Source organism: Bactrocera oleae, chromosome 4, assembly GCF_042242935.1.
Source record: "Bactrocera oleae isolate idBacOlea1 chromosome 4, idBacOlea1, whole genome shotgun sequence".
NCBI lineage: Eukaryota > Metazoa > Arthropoda > Insecta > Diptera > Tephritidae > Bactrocera > Bactrocera oleae.
The window spans coordinates 61,771,269-61,789,838 of NC_091538.1; the positions used below are offsets into that span (position 1 = coordinate 61,771,269).

Consider the following 18,570-nt stretch of genomic DNA (forward strand, 5'->3'; position numbering starts at 1 on the left):
TCTCAAACTTATTTCATATACTTTCGACGTGAGTAATCAAAGAATTTGTTGTTGGTGTTTTTTCGATGATAAAATTTTCTTTTCGAAATTTTCTTTAAACTTATTTCATTTATATTTTTAAACATTTAATGTCTGCTTTTGTTTTTCATAATTTTTTCGCTCATTTTATATTACTTCATTAAATTTTTTGCGAGCTTATATTTTTTTCGGTCGTCAAGTTCGCGGTTTGTTTTCCCCATGTTGTTATTTCAGCAGACATCAAGGCAAATTTACGCAGCAAAAAATGGAAAAATTCTATTTTTTTTGACATGGCATAAAGTGACAGAAAAATGTCGGGAACTAGCTGTAGTTGGGTATATGTGCGTATGTATGTATTTGTAAATTTATTTGCAACTCAGACAACAGGTCGTTGAAAGAGCTCATTACTTAATTTCTTTTTTATTTCTATTTTCTTTTGCAATTGAATGACAAGCAAATATACTGACTGAGTAGTATGGTGTCAGCATATATAGGACAAGGAGATATATATATATTTAAAATCTTAAAAAAAAGTTGGCATTTAATTTTGAAAGACTCTGTCTTGTAGAAGTGATAAAAATCAGTAAATGAATCTTGTGTCGAGGCGTAATGAAATTTGCGTTTTAATAATTTATATAAATCTAAAATATTGCTGGGTTAATATTGTAATGTACAACAAATCATTAAAAAATGTAAGATTCAGTGACACAAATATATTATAAAGATATAATCATAAGGAAATAAAATAAAAATACGTTTGAACTTCTTTTTAATAATAATTTTCGCTTACAACATATATTAAAATTTTTTTTCTTTCGAAAACTTTCTGTAACAAGTTAATCTCTTAATAAATATTATCCAAATATTTTTTTTTTGCTTTTGTTTTTGCTATATCAACAGTTTTTCAATGCCTGCCATTACTAATAAAATTTTCACCAAACAAGTAAATTAATAAACTTTTATGTGAAAATTTATTTGTGTTTGAGAAATATTTATTTGTAAATTTATATTCAATACTCCCCAAATAATTTTCCTTCAATTTGTGCTTTATTGATATTTTTTCAATGTCAGCTATGCATTTCTTGTATGAACGACAGTTAAACAGCTCACACAGTCAAATAAATTGTATTTATTTTGATTAAATTAAAATATGAATGTCTTGTATACAGCTATAAATAATATATCTGATCTTATAATATTATATTATTTTTTGCAGTAAAATTATAGCACTTGGTAGCTTTGTGTTGATTTCTTGTGAGTAAAATGCTTTTGTATATATTGTTGACATATTCATAAAAATATATATATTATATTTACTCATATGCATTATATTATTATATAATATTACCATTAAATTTGTACGCTAAATTGTATGTAACTTCAAAGGTACATTTCTTATTGAAAATTGGTATTTTAGCATCAATAATACAACTTCAAAACCTTTAGTTCAAAATTGGTATTATGAGCCGCGGCGTATACGTAACCTTAAGTTAACTACTGTTTTTGCATTGAAGAGTAGCCTACATTGAATATAAAAGTTTTAAGCGGTAGACACGATTCAATTTTATAAGTTTGTTTTACTAGAATGCGCATTCCTTCTTCTCTCTTCAAAAGTATTTTTTGATTTTGAATGTCGAATAGACATTTTTATTTGTTTTTCAGGAATTTCTTGTTTACATTTTTATGAGTTTGAGTTTTATACAATCCATTCGTATTCACTTACGTTTCAAAACACATATTTTTATTGACTGCAATGTTTGCAAAATAAATTCTTGGATCATCAAAACAAAGCAAAACAGCTGATTTTGACAAGCTGAGTGAAAGCACTTATGACAAATTGTTGTTTTTGTGGTAACAACATAACTTTATAAAGGGTTTTTTTTAGAGGTATAGAATTTTAAATTGCAATAAAACAACGATGGATTATTCGACTGACATGAATCGTACTTATCCGAAAGATAATCTTGTGGCATTACATTTAAAATATGATTTCTGGCATATGATCGCCACGGCTGGCTGGGATGTAGTTCAATCTGGACGTTTAATTTTTGAAGACTTTTTTCCAACATTTGTGGCCGTATATCGGCAATAATACGGCGAATGTTGTCTTCAAAATGGTGAGGCGTTTGTGGCTTGTGCGCATAGACCACTGACTTTACATAATCTCACAGAAAGTAGTCTAGCGGTGTTAAATCACAAGATCTTGGAGACCAATTCACAGGTCCACAACGTGAAATTAGGCGGTCACCAAACATGTCTTTCAATAAATCGATTGTGGCACGAGCTGTGTGACATGTTCCGCCGTCTTGTTGGACAGCTTCACTTCACTTCACAGCTCCTGGACATCATGGTTGTTGAATTCAGGAATGAAAAAGTTAATAATCATGGCTCTATACCGATCACCATTGACTGTAACGTTTTGGCCATCATCGTTTTTGAAGAAGTACGGGCCAATGATTCCACCAGCCCATAAAGCGCACCAAACAGTCAGTTTTTCTGGATGTTACGGCCATTCAACCAGAAGTGCGCTTCATCGTATCATACAATACGATAAAATGAACGTAGTGCGCGATACGTATTCCGCACAGAACCATTATTTTCGAAATAAAATTGCACTATTTGCAAGCGTTGTTCAGGCGTGAGTCTATTCATGATGCATTGCCAAACCAAACTGAGAATAAATCACTTGACAGCTGTTTAATCGGTCGCCAACTTAAAATTCTATACCTCGAAAAAAAACACCCGATATAATTGAATCATGGTTATAGACAATTGAGTGAAAATTTCACGCTATTCTTAGGAATTAAAAAATAGTTCTTTTTTAGTAATACTAAAAAGTTCATTTAGTGATTTTTTTTAGTTATTTTTTTCTTTAATTCTAACGCCTAAAAAAATCGAAAATTACGTATTTTGTTAGCCTCCAATGAAAGAAAAAATAAGAAGGAAAAAAAACGCATGGTATTAAACTGTTAAATATGCGAAAATTAATTGTTTTTGGTTAAAGCCAATAAATTTGCATTTTTATTACAATAACGTGCAAATAAAATGGTTATTTATGGTTTGCATAATTTATTTGCAGAGAAAACAGGCAACAAATGAACAAGGTATAATTTTATAATAGATATTGGCTAATTTAATATTCACACTGATGCATACGAGTAGATGCGCATTCGAAGTATAATATCCGTGACACAATGGATAAAGAAAAAATAATTTTATTGCCTGTAAATTTCAAGAACTCTTTCAAAGACACTTGATTTTTTATGATTTTAAAATAACTAACGCAAAAGAGCGAGGCAATAATAATATTTAAACAAATACTTATTTTATATTTATTACTTTTATCACAATTTGGGCACCGTATTGCTTTCTCACATCTATTTTAACCCACCCAAATGACGCTTTGGCCTTAAATTGTTTTTGATTTGGAATTTTTTATAATGATTGATTTCCCTTTAAATTTTTTCTGAAATTGTTATTATTTTTATGGCCAGTGCACTGAAGAACCTAAAGTACGGACCACAAGTGATATTGGGCAGAGTTGCCAATGTTTAGAATATTCCACTTATTAGTATTATAACCTGGACAGGGTGTATTAAGTTTGCCACGAAGTTTGTAACACCAAGATGGAAACATCGGAGATGACGACCTGAGTTGATTCAGTCATATCCATTTGTCCGTCCGTCCGTCCGTCTGTATATACGCGAACTAGTCCCTCAGTTTTTAAGCTATCGATCTGAAATTACCTATCCTTTCCTCACTAAAAAGCTGCTCATATGTCGGAACGGCCGATATTGGACCACTATAGCAAATAGCTGCCATACAAACTGAACAATCGGAATCAAATGTTTGTATATATAAATTTTTTTATTTGACGTAATATCTTCCCGAAATTTTGCATGAGTTATTTCCTAAGGCAACAATGTAATCTCCGAGGAAATTGTTCAGATCAGATTACTAGATCATATAGCTGTCATAGGTAAAGTGCTTGCCGGGAAAACTTTTTTATTTGACGAGGTATCCTCACAAAGTTAGATCAGAATCACGTTATTGTAAGGAACCTTTGTATCTGTGAAGGGTATTATAGCTTCGGTTCAACCGAAGTTACGGTTTTTTTTTTGTTTTTTTGTTATTTTACCAATTTTATTTTTCCGAATATTTTTATCGCCACTTCTTTAAGTCTAAATTTCACAGTGTTTGCACTTTTTCATTTATTTATTACCAAAAAAAAAAATATTCAGGCAGTTAAAAAGTAGTTCGTAGTTCATCATCATAACTTTTCTGTGCTCTCAGCAATTCACCGAATGCCAGCAGTTGCGTTCATTTCTATACTCACGCCACAAACAACAATAAATAATAATTTCTTTAAAACTACACTCAAAAATTTTACCTTCTGCAGCTGCAAGGAGGACAAACTTTCCGAGATATAATCAGACGTACTTATCAGCTGCACATGTAGTATACTTACAGGCGCATATGCTCGTTCGCAAGCAGACTCTATCCGAAAAGCACAATAAAAATAAGCAGCTTACAAACGCACACATTTTTAAAGCTTTCAATGCAATCTCAAATGCGGATTAACTAATTTATTATTTATCTCATAACTGTTTCATTGGCAATTATGTTGCATCTTTTTATAAGTCGAGCTTTTCTTCTTTTTTTTCAAAAATACTCGGATATTTTACTTTATTCTTATTATTATTATTTTTTGCTCATTTCTATATATCTCTCGCTGGCATAATATCAATTACAACAACTGACAGCTGCGCAAATTAACACTTTCATTGTATGAGTGTCGAGTGGCATGAAATACTGCAATAACTAAGTGGAAAGTGATTAAGTGGCAGTTGGCAATTTTTGTAATTAGTAAAAAAAAAGTAATGAATTTGATTTATGATGTGCGTTAAGCGCCTAACAGGATACTTCGTACATTTTATTCAATTTATAATAAGGAAGTATAAATAATTAAAAACCATGACTGGAAATTAAAAACCAAGATTGCAGGAAGCTATAAAAATGTGTACAAACATAAAAAGTTCAAAAAAGTTTTTTAAATTTTTTTAATAAAACTTTTTTTTATTGAAAATAAATTGCTTATAAAGGCTATAATAATAAAAAATTACAACATATTAACTGCCTAAAAGATAAGATTTATTGTAAATTTTTTAATTTATTTATAACAAAGACAAAATAGGCGGTTTTATGACTATTTTTTTAATACCTTTGCTACAAAGTTTATCAAACTAAAGAGTAATATGAATTTCACGTTTTCAAAACATAAAATACTTTTTATATTGTCTTATAAAATTCCATAACATCAAGTTGATCCGAAATTTTGGAGATACAGCCTTGAAAAGTTGTGCGCTCACCGATCAATCGATCTTTACAAAACTTTACACAGATCTTCGAGATATAATTTACAAGGTCGAAGAATATTTTTTTATTTATAAACAACTACTTATAAAAAAAAAGTCGAGATATTTTCACCAAAATTTGCATTTTTTTATAAAAAACGTGTGCCAAAAACGACTTTTTTAACATTTTTTTATTTTTCCCTTGTCCAATACCTAGTTTATGGTGTTAATTAAAAAAGGTTTTTTGATACCCTGAACAGGTAATATAGTGCTTGTATGAAAAACTTTTTTATGTGACCAGATATTATAACGAAATTTTTATTTCCCAAAGCAACGGTACAATATTCGAAAGAATTATTCAGATCGAATCACTATAGCATATAGCTTCCATATAAACTATATAAAACTTAGCACAAATAGTTCCTCTAATGTTAAATACATATCGATTCTCTTCTAGAAATCGTCAAAATCGGACATTACCTTCTCTGTACCTAATATGAGGACCTCAATGCGTATAGCTGTCAAAATTTGCTATCAAATTTGCTTCTTTTTTTCTCAAAATTTTTTCAGGTTCAGGTTCTATGCACAGAATGCTGCATTCTTCTCAATGAGTTGGTCGACATTTTTTCGTTCCTTTATTATGTGAAAAATTGAAGAGTCTTACAAGGTGGCATGAAGCCTGTATATTGTATAGTCATATAACGAGGCAACATTTGCATCGAAGAAAGAAAATGCTATTAATTAGATATCAGATATCTTAATGAAAGTCAGAAAGAGTATTTGACTGATTATAATGTGCTTGGTACCAAAAATAGTACCAATAATTCTAATATAAGATCATTTCAGACATTCAAATCTAACATTTTTCATATATCCTATAGTCACAAAACTACCACGACTTTAATACAAAGCTTAGCAATATACAGATCTACAATATATAACGTCTATAAATTCCTGCAAAGATGTGTGCGAGATATAAAACTGTCTCTTTTTACAATCCCGGAAACATGTGTTCACAATTTACTTCAATTATATACACGCAACGGCAAAAAGAAAAATAATACTAAACAAAAAAGTGTTATTCAACTTCTTTTCACCCAGTACTAAGCGACAAAAGAATTAATTGTTTAGAAGCCGTGTGCTAGCCGAAGGCAACTATTCATTTTGCGCTATTTTTTGAAGTGGTCAGGAAGTTAACGAATAACAAACGACACGAAGAGCAAAACTGATGAGCAAAAATAAAGAAATGCTAAAGAAAGAGAACAAGCAAGTTTAATTAACACTACTTTGAGAAAATATATTGTTAAGATGCTTGTCTCGTGAGCGAAAAACGCGCTTTAAGGCTCAACAACATTTTTTTTATACCCTGAACAGGGTATACTAAGTTTGCCACGAAGTTTGTAACACCCAGAAGGAAACGTTGGGGACCCTATAAAATATATACATAAATGATTAGCATGAAGAGCTGAATTGGTTTACCCATGTCCATCTGTCTGTCTGTATATATACAAACTAGTCGCTCAGTTTTTAAGTTATCGATGAAATTTCGCACCTGTCCTTTTCTCACAAAGAGGCTGCTCATTTGTCGGAACGGTCGATATCGGACCACTGTAGCATATAACTGCCATACAAACTGAACAATCGGAATCAAGTTTTTGTATGGAAAACTATTTGAATTGACGAGGTATCTTCACGAAATTAGGCACGAGTTATCGCTTAAGGCAACAAATTATTCTCCGCAGAAATTGGTGAAATCAGATCACTATATCATATAGCTGCCATACAAATTGAACGTTTGGAATCAAGTTCTTGTAAGGGGCATTTGTATTTGTGAATGGTATTATAGCTTCGGTGCAACCGAAGTTAACGTTTTTTCTTGTTTTTTTAATTCAAACGACAAGTTTAATGCTTCTGTTATTAAATAAAGAGGAGTTATAATATTTTTGGGCATATCAACACACACGCATTTAAATATATATATTATCGGAAAATAGCACTTTAACTTCAAAAGCAAACTTCGAAGGAAAGAGTGTAAGAGTGTAAAAGTCTCTCAAGATCAGAATAGATGACCGCATCACCACTAATTCTCTACAACGTTTTTAAAACAAATTACAATCAATGATTACATATGCAATATTACATACAAAGTGCATTAGAACTATATCAAGGAGCACTCATACAAAAAATGTTACGTATTCGCCATGTCGACCACGTCATACACGTTATAAAAATAATAATAGAAAATATTACTGGTAAATCAGCTAAGCTATTGCTTGCATAATAAACAGCGGACTTGCCAACAACAACAACTTAAAATTACAACAACAAACCACTTATCGTACACATGCAAATGATTATAAATACAATGGAGAGGATGTTGTGAACTGATTATAACAAGATCGCGCAACTTGTAATTGAATTTTTAATTTTATTTTGCAAATGTAATTGGATGCACAATAGCTGCCAAGAGCGCATCAAACACGATTTGGCTGCTGTGGAGTATGGTATAAATTGTAGAAGAAAAAATAATGCAAATACACAGGAGAAAGGATTAAGCGAAAAATTAAATGTTCGATGTGAAAAATATGAATTTTCTAGTGACGAGAAACATGGGAATTAAAATTGTGATGACTAAATGATTGCAAATTTGCATTATACTTAACTGTATAAACACTGCTTGTTAAATGCGGAAAATAAGGAACTTAAAAATGAGATGACTAAATGATTGCAAATTTTTATAAGCACTGCGCTTGTTAAATGCGATTTCACATTTTATTAAAAAAATGTTTTGATGTGATATGTATACAGTGACTACAAAATATTCCAAAAGACCATACTAAAAATTTAAACGAATATTTCGAATCGTTTTTGAGTCACAGCCTTTTAAAGTGTTGCTTTTCAGGTCAATCAGCTCAAACAGTTTAACTTTAAACACAACTACATTAATCAAAACTGCTAAGGTGAATATTCGGAATTAACGATGTGATCACTTTGAAATTTTGTCTGCATATTCTGTATGCGGTTCTCGAGGCAATGATCTAACAGTTTTTGATCTGATCAAAAATCTAATTTGGCAGGTCCAAAACGACCAGAATTTTTAGGTGAAATTCAAATTTATTTTGGCAATTTCTGGATGTTTTTGACTGTAGGCCTTTGTACGCACAATAGCTTCCGGCAGATAATACTTTTAAGCTTTATCCACGGTGAAGACCGGAGTCCCTGCAGAAGTAAAGGATATTTTTGCTATCGCTGTTGGAGATCGCATGTAACTCGAAAAATATTTAATTACGTTCGTACAAAATTTTATTATATATACAGTAGTTTTCGCCCTCTCAGACTGTCATACTAGATAAATTCTGGTGAATATGGAAGAGCACAAGAGCTGTCAACATCAAGCTTAACTTTTAATACTACCTTAATATTTACCTATACTCTCACTTTAAAGTCAAAGGAGTCTATTTCTCACGAAAGCCAGAAAATGTATAGCCCTAAGTATAAATCTTCTTCTGTACTCTTTAAAACAATACAAAGGCTACAACCATAAAATACTATCGTCATCGCAAATTATTGTTCTTCCATTTTAATAGCCGTTAACATATTGTCAAATTCAATGACAAAATCGTTAAACCACACTGACAATCCAGTGAGGAAAACCAAACTAATAATTTTTTTTTTTTTTGAAATATTACGCATTAAGAATATACTTTATATCCAAGGGCTAGAGCCTTCCTATTTTCAACGAATATTAATCTTACTCTTAAATTATGCGAAGTTTTCATATTGTCAAATTTAATGACAAAATTGTTGAGCTAAATTCATAATCTAGTGAAAAAAATCAAACTTGTTGTAAAATATCGCAAAATTAAAATTGGCAGTTTCATCTCGTTGGAATCAATTTCACTGAAATTAATATACTGTTATTTGGCGTCACTTAATTTGACATAATGTTAACACCGCATTAGTCTGTAAGTCTTCCACTATTAAGTTATATATGTATATGATATCAGTATTTGAAATATCTATAAAAATATGATTAGAGAAATATTTCGTCTACCGAAAATATTTATAATCGGACTTTTCTCCTAATAGGAAGCAAAGTGGTAATGTAAAGTCCGATATTTCATATTAAACAAAAAAATAAATCTTCTTTATCAAAATTTTAGCAAAATCGCTTAAGCCGTTTTTAAGTAGTTCTGTTGCATGCACTTCTGCAACATTTATATATACATACATATTTCAAATATTCTTCTCTCAGAATACTTTTAATTACACGAGAACCATGTAAAAACATGCTACACTCCATATCTTCCAGTTTTAAGCTTGCTGGAAATTTATGAAAATTAATTTTTAATTTTTAATATGAAGAGTTGCGAAATTTACCTCCAAATGCGGGCACAAACGCCCACACATGCATTTACAAGTATGTTTCAACAACACATAGGCAGCGTTAGGTCGGCAAAAGGTGTTTAAGACTGTGTTAAAATTCAAAGTACAGGCCAAACCACTAGAGAACATGCTGCACCGGCACTTGACAGCCTTTCCACCTAAGGGGAATTCTAAAATAATTTCTATTTGTTTGTTGGCTTATGTTCAAAGCCCCAAAGAAGGTAGAGCGCACTTAAAACAATTTTTAAATGCAGCAATTCGTTGGCATTGTTGTTGATAAAATATTTTCGTTTATTAAAAATAAGAAATTGAATAGTAAAATGTTGCCAAATGAGATTTCAAATGAGTAGAAAGCTTCCAAAAAGTATAAAGGAAGAAATTTCTGCAAACTCTATTATTCGATATAAAAAAAATTCTCGCTTGACCATTCTTGATGAATACTTACTTAGGTACTGCGAGTAATCTCGTATAACTAAACTTGACGGACTTGATGACAAAGAAAGCTTACGTCAGTACATTTTATAGAGATTTTTATACAAAAGAAGCGGTCTAACTTATAATATGCTGAACCGCTAAATGCTAAACAAAAAGGTTACATTTAACAACACTGAGGAGAAAGCAACAGAAATACTTGTAGACTGGTTTTATATGGAATACTTCGCAACTAGTTATTATAGGATGTATCAGGGGGAATCAAGCAAGTTTTATATATTCTTGAGCAGCATAAATTGTTTAAGGAATGTTGGTTTAATGTTAGGTTATGCCATTATGCATACCGTTAACGGTAATTTTCATTTTTACAATAAAAAAACCATGATGTTTTGGGGAATTTACTACACTGAATATAGTAATCTTGCAACTTTTCAATATAATTTTTGTAGAATGATTTATCTTTCACTTTTTTTCGACGATTACCTCTTCACTGTTTCTTAATTTCATTCCAGCGAGCATTCTTTTGAGATCGAGTAACAGGAAAATATCACTGGAAGCCAGTTGTGATAATGAAGAGAGATTTTAAAGCAATTCGAAGCCGAATTCATGCACTATTACTTAAGGAAAACATAGATAGATAGAAGAAAACTTTAAATATTAGGCTAAACAAGAAACAGAAATCATTTCGGCAAAGCCCCGCGTAGGTGCATGACTTATAACATAAGAGGGTATAAAAAGATCTTTATTTTGATTTTGATCAATATGTTAGCTATATGTGGTTCAATCTGAACAATTTCTTCGGAGATTGTACCGTTGTAGATCGATATCAAAAAAATTGCGGGAATAGTTCGCGTATATGTATATACTCTATAAGTTCTGCAACGTTTCCTTCTAGGTGTCGCAAAACTCGGGGCAAATTTGCAATACCCTGTAAAGGGTATAAAAATGCTCTCCCTCTTGGCAAAAGAACCCGACTCTCCACAAACAGCACTAAAAAGTACTGAAATTGGCACTTCTAAGTACCGCAACAAATATTCCAACAAATATAAACTAAAATTTTGATAGCATGCAAAAATAAAACAGTTTTAAAAGCTTAATAAACAAATATCCGTTGCGAAATGAAAATTGCCTGAGTATCCCTTCAATTTCACCAGCATTTCATTATCCAGATAAAGAAGAAATTTACGGCTCAGCCGAAATGGCGCTTAAAAGCTTTAAAAACAACGACCATATATAGCCCACAGCAACGAAATGAGGAAACGGCAGCAACAAGTGGTGGCGCCTACACACACAGGACACACACACGCAAAGACACACACTTTAAAACCATTGTGTCACAAATGAACAGATTTTCAAAAAACACAAAGCCGAATCAAACGAAAGCATTCAGGCAAACCAAACAAAATCAAAAACAACAAAAAAAAAACCAAAACACAAACAAGACTGTAGCGGCAGAAGGAGGCGTAGCCTTGCCAGTGAAAGGAGTGCTAAAAAGGAGGAAAGCAAACAAAATCACAACGAAAACAAAAAAGTTTACATGCCGACAGGCGACCATAAAAATGAATAACATCCGCCCAAAGACAGTGTGCGCGAAAAATCAACAAACAAACAAACAAACGTACAAACAGGCAGGCATAGAAACACTGATAAAACATGAAAGCAAACACGAAAACAGTGGCAACACCACACCCATATGAATACACGCACACAAACAGAGACCGTAGACAGCCACAAGTACATATTATGTAATAAGAAAGAAATGAAATTAAAAGAAAAAGAAAGCAAAGAAATCAGAATAATAAAGAAAGGACAAAGTGTGCGCGCCCATTCGAGGCAAATAATGAAATCAAAATGCTTGAAAGGTGGCATTTGTGCGTCGTAAAAGTTTCGAAGAAACTGTCAGCGTCCACAATGCTGTGAAAAACTGACGGACAACTAGCAAACAGATGTCCTGCCTTTGTCACGTTGTCTAACAAACAGCTAAAAGATAACGGCGCATACCAAGCGAAGGCGTGAGAGACGCCACGCACCTGCTGTGACAATGCTGCGAGTAAAGAGTGAAAGCTGTGGGAAATTGTAAGGCTAATGCGTTTGTGGTCTAAAAATTATAAAAACTAAGACTACATGTCAGCAATGTGGTGAACTAGAATTTCTTACAATATCCACTGAAATTTATGCCTCATCAGCATTTGTGTTAATGTTATTCCTTTAAATTATTTAACAGCGTATGACAAAAAGTATTTCCAAACTAGAAAAATGTAAACTAGTCTACAACTAGTTATTTTTAGGTAGGTCCGGAAGTGAAGAATTTACTGCTTTAAAAATTTCTTTGAACATTTTAAGACAAAATTACTCTTAAACTAGTTAAATTTAAACTAGACAACAACTAGCTATTTCGTGAGAGTCCGGGATATGGAAGTAGTTGAAAAATTCAGCAACTAATAGTAATGTGAACAATAAATAATTGCTTTCCATAATTATGTAATGCAATATTTTGTAAATATTTCACCTTGTCAGCTCGAACTTAATCAAAATTCGAACAGACACCTAAATAATTACCTGTCAAAGTTTTCAACAGTAAAAATAGTTCAATTAGAAAAGAAGGTCAATTAAGAACTATTTAGACATAACTATCTCTTTCTTAAAAGAAATTTCTACAAATTCAATATCAAACAACTCACCTTACTCGAAGTTGTACTGCTGCCTTTCTCCAATCTTCGATCTCCCCTTCCATTTCCGCAAATTCGTTATTTGTTTCCCTTACTTCTACGCTTTGGCAGGCGAATTTTTTGTTGTGGTATGGAAAGGCGAATCATTTAGGCGGACTATGACGCCTCTTTTCGCGGAGTTTCACAGTTGGTTGCGTTAAACTGTAATTTTGGAGAAAAAAATCGCATTTGAATAAAAAGGTGCGGATTTAGAAGAAAACATGTTGAGATGAGGGTGTAATAAGAGGAAATAAAATAAAAAACTGGAAAATGCAAGCATTAAAGAAAATAAGCAAATTTAGGAGACTTAGGAGAGAAGTAAAAAATCGTAACCAAAATATGTGCCACTTGAATAAAAGAATGAGCACAGTGAGACTTAATAGTTCGGGATATAGAATATCCACATAAATATAGTGGATTATGTAATAAACAAGGACATTTTCATAAATTAATAAATATTAAATTTTACAGATAACTAGAATAAATTTTTTCATTTAAGCAAATTTTCTTTAAAAAGGAAGTGTTGCCAACTATAAAAATTTACGAACAAAAACTCAGATAAAATCATGAATGAAGTGTGATTAGTTTACAGTGAATTAATACTAATCATCTTTGACGCGGAGAAGTTCCAAAATTGATAAATTTACTTATTTTTTATATAAGGCAAAAAATAGGGTTGCCACCTGTTACGCGATCTGAGCCGATTTTTTCTATTGTTTAGTCAAATTGTATGTCAAATTAAATTTATATGTGACTTGCAGCCTAATTTGTATAAAAAAATGGTGTTGCCAGCTTTTCTATAAAAGTAAATATATTAGAGATTTTCATGATTATTTTGTACATTTACCTTACATATTTTAATTTAATTATATATCATTTAATTTCTAATTATATGTATTTTGTTCAAACTGTTAGACTAAATTTATTTTCAGCAGGGCTGTCACATATTTTGCAAAAAAATTTAGTTAGTTTGAATATATTTTAAGATATATTTTTTTTAGCTTATTCAAAGCATATTGCATAAATAAAAAATAATCCAAAAGAAAATATTATTTGTAACAAGGTTGCCCACTTTTGGAAAATCAATTGGGTCCTTAAATGTCATCATCAATTCAAAATTGAAAAAGTTGTCATCTATTCTAAAGATTAATTAGTTTTGCTACAAAATTAAGTAGTATGGTGTTAATTTTTTTCAATAATAAAATTTGAGTTGCCACCTAGTTTTTTTTTTGTTTTTTTTTTTGGAGGAAATTGTAAAGAAACCGAAAACTTTATATTTCTTTTCAAAATATCACTGTATAAGTCTGGAGAGAGTTGCCACTTTTTTATTCAATTAGTTAAATATGTTTAATTAAGCTGTAAGTTCACTAGCTTCATTTAAAAATTATAGGTATTTCTTAATACTTTAACTATAATATATTTCAAACCGTTAAAAATTTATTTTTGAAAATAATAAATTTATATGAGAGTTACTTAAATATATGATTATTAAAATGATGTCACGCTTAAAACAAAATTACAAAAACATATTCTTTTCGGAAAAAAAATTTAATTCCGCCCAAGGGATTTTAGAAGGTGGAACCAGCTGAACTTGCCAACTCAATGTTCGGTATATTTTTCAGAATTTAAAAAAATATTTATGCAAAACTTTACAAGAGACGCACAATCAAAACAAACAAACTTTATTCAAGTATCTATGTCACACACTCGTTAAGTGTCGGTGAATTTAACACACCGATCGCAATGTCATACATGCGCCCACAGGACGACAAAAATGACAAGGAAAATGTTTCCGCCTCAAATACACCCATCGATTGAAGTGCACTCACGAAGTCATTTTGTTGTGTTGTGACGTGTTATTTAACGCTCAAATGACTTACACACCAAGCGAGCTGATTGACGAACAGACCGATGGATGGAAGGATGGACGGACGGACTAGTGAACCAATAGCCGGCAGTGTTGGCTGTCAATATTGCACAAGCATCGATGAGCGACAGGTGCTGCTGTTGTCACTGTCGTCGGGTGTTTATTTTACGGTAACAACACAGCTGTTTTCACTACCAGCCGCTTGTTCCTGCCAGCGGCCATACGATTGGCACTGTTACTGTGTACATATGCTGCCGTAGGCCTCAAAGACCATTACAGTTATCGGTGAATGTTTGCTTTACATACAAATATGCACAAATATTTGTACAGATTTTGACGTGCTCAATATAAATGCTCCAGCTTGTCGGAATAGAGTTGTTTTCACTCATTTTGCTGACAGGAATGCATCGATACAGAGTCCAAAGATTATCCTTGCTTGTTTGTTAAGTAAAGAAAACTTAGTTACTAGCAACTAAGCAATTCTGGGAATAGTTTTCTTGTACTCTTAGTGGAAAACTTTATTGGTTTTATCAGAGCTGTCTGCCATATAGATTTTCAGAAACGTTGCTAGCTTCTTACATCACGTACCTATGATCGGTTTTCTCATCACATTTGACTAAAAAACCTGTCAGGTCTAAATAGAATCTATGTGTGTACAAAAATTTGGCCTAAGTATTTTATTTATTTTATTTATCCAATGGCACTATTCGTAATTTCAACCGTAGCTCTTCATCAGATCTGCTCTTTATATAACTGATCAGCTGATCGTCAGTATGTCGCAAATTTAATTTTAAAAATCTATGTGAAGAAAAATCATCATATCAAAACGAAATTCAAACCCGCTTCAACATTTTATATATATATTTCCAAATTTTTCGCTAGGGCTTTAGCAAAAAGCAAAGTCATCAGTGCGTTAAAGGGTTATCTTATCATTAACAGTTCACTTCATGAATAATTTTGTTTGAGCAAGTTATGCCAACACAACTGCTTATTATTTTATGACATTTTTGTTATTTTTATCCTTATCGCTTGGAAAGCCAGTATGGCTCATACTCACCCACACATACAAGTATAATATACAGAAATTCATACATTTCAAGTGTACCCAGCAATACAAAATTATAACCTAATTTATAATAAAACCTATTGGCAATCTCTGTGTAAAGAAAACAACTTTTGAAAAAAAAAGATGAATTAATAAGCTTTGGTTTAGAAACGATGGCAACTGTGATACAAAAAAATTTCAAAAAAAAATTTCAATACTCTATATTACTTTGCTATTCTTTACTACTTAAGTTTTTCAATTGGAGATTAATTAAAAAAGATTAAGAACTAAGTGGCCAGTCTTACAAAAACATAAAAAAAAATTATTTGACCTGTATATACATACATATTTGCATTTTTGTGTATATAAAACCGATTTTCTAACATTTTTCTTTACTAGCAAAGCTGCCATACTTATAAATTTTCTCAATGAAAGAATTATTAATAACAAAATAATAATAATTCTAGATTTATTATTTATACCCTAAAACAATTAAATAATAAAAAACTTAATTAATTTGGAATTTAGGTGGCAACTCTGAACAAAAAATTAATTTGATAATTACTTTAATAATAACACTTTCGTAAAAATAACTCATTCGCTAATTTTTTAATAATTGAAAAAAAATCAGCGTTGCCATATTGTGGATTTTTAATTTTTACAATATTCCAAAATAGTAAAAAAGTGTTCGAAATCAAAACGAACATTGGAAAAATTAAAAAAAAAAAGTATACAAAATATGTGGCAACGCTGAGAAAAAAAGTTATGTTTAATTAATGCGATAATATTTACATTTTCCAACAAAGAACCTTAAATCAAATTTTTTTTTTAATTTCAAATTTATGTATCAAATATTCAAAAACACAACAAAACAATCTAATTTAAAAAAATCATTTAAGAAGTAATTTATCATTAAACACTAAAAATCTTAAAAATGAGTTCAACGCTTTTTGCCTATTGGGTAGAGATATATTTAGACTTTGCCGTATGTTGATTACTGAATTTCAGACATCTGTCATTAATCACACGATATTTTATCGCCTCAGTGAGATATTAATCGGTTTTGTTATATCAACTTTAACTAAAGGGGATTCACAAAATACAGCTTCAAATTATTCCGTTATATAAACCGTCTCTTGATAACAGTGTTGTCATAATATATGACACTGTTCACAAATGCGTTGTAATCTTCTGACATGCTCATAAAGAGATAAGAAATGCAATAAAATGTGAAAGTTTAACTAGGTTCAATAGAACAGCTCATAACAATGCTAATAGCAATATTATTATAATTAATATTATTTCAGTTCTCAATGCTTGAGAGTATTTCTACGTTTCCTCTTTCTAAACATACACTTTCGATTTAAACTCCCGTAACCATAAGACAAATCACAGCTCAGATTTTCAATCCGCATAAATTTGTGCGCCTACAAATTGGGCAATTACCATGATATTCAAATTTATTCGCTTGGAAAATTACACTTTGTCGCTGTCATACATCGTCGTCGCTTATGAGGGACACACATAAATCCTCAAATCAAGCAGATAATCAGAAGCGTAAGAAAACACAACAAATTGTCTATAAATAAGTATCAAGTACTCGAGAAAGAGTATATACCATAAAGTTCGCACCCAAATAGACGCGTCTTCATTTATAATATATGTAAAAATGTCTATCGATATTGAAAATGTATATTTGATTCGTGTGAATCTCAATCAGTGCTTGATTGTACAACATTTGCAGGCGCAATAAAAAACGTGCATACATTTAGGCGCGCTTAGTAGGCACCTATGTGTGCTTGCCCTGTGGTAAATCGTTGCTGATATATGCGAGACCTTATGCTAAAGGCTAGAGAGTACAGAGGCAGGGTAGTGGATTTTATTCGAAAGTGCATAGATATAAAGTGACAGAAGGCGAAAGTGACATTTGCAGAAAAACTTGGCAACGGTGTAATGTTGTTATCTCAGAATTGTTTGAAATCACAGCAAAAAGGTTTTGCTAGCCTATACCTTATATTATTTCTTCCGATCGTGTTTCGTTTTCGTTTAGTTTAAAATCTCTGATAACCGACCCAGTAAAGTAGTAAATAAGTGGCTAAGGCATTTCTAGGTATTAAACATGTTGTTTTTATAAACGCTTTGGTTACCCTAAACTTCACCATATAGTCTTCAGAAGCTTCCATGAACATTGTAAGAAATAAACTCGTCTAATGGAAGTCGAAATAAAAATTGTATAAAAAGTGTGTTTGATGCGCCTAAATGTATGCTTACAAGGCAAATATACACTACTTTTCGTTTTACAGGAAACTGAAATTATTTTCGTATTATTCGCGTTTATATTCCTAAAGGGTATGTACCAGTTCGCCAAGCTGCAAACCAGATATCAATCCAAACACTTCTCAGCCAACACACTTTGCTATTGCTTTCGGCATAGCTTTCGGCAACTAAACTAAAGTGTCTGATTTAATCAGGAAGTAAATTACCAGTCAAATACCATGACGAGGCAGTGGAACTGAAATAAAGTGTTACCAAACAAAGATTTCAACATGGAACTTGGCAAATAGCATAAGTGTGCTAAAATCGAGCGACCAAGCCCACAAAAAAAAATTAGTGAGAGGCAAAAACTAGTGTGACTGACAGAAGAGGAGGAGGCCTGTCACTATACTCGTATTTCCAGTTTATGTAGAATATAGGTATGACATGAAAATATGGAAGAGGAGGGGCATGCACGCAATCATGCCGGCAACTGCTGTCAATCAA

At 31.6% G+C, this 18,570-nt stretch overlaps 1 protein-coding gene across 6 annotated transcripts in view; it reads left to right on the top strand.

Moving 5' to 3' along the window:
• Positions 1-18,570, top strand: part of Rgk3 (Rad, Gem/Kir family member 3) — a 121,794-nt gene that overhangs the window by 16,286 nt on the left and 86,938 nt on the right. Inside the window, exon 2 of one of the 6 annotated variants that reach the window (XM_070107701.1) lies at positions 1,235-1,272. The exons of the other annotated variants lie outside the window; for them this stretch is intronic. The gene's annotated coding sequence lies outside the window, so the exon portion shown is untranslated. The remainder of the gene's footprint in view (positions 1-1,234; positions 1,273-18,570) is intronic. 6 annotated transcript variants of the gene reach the window in all.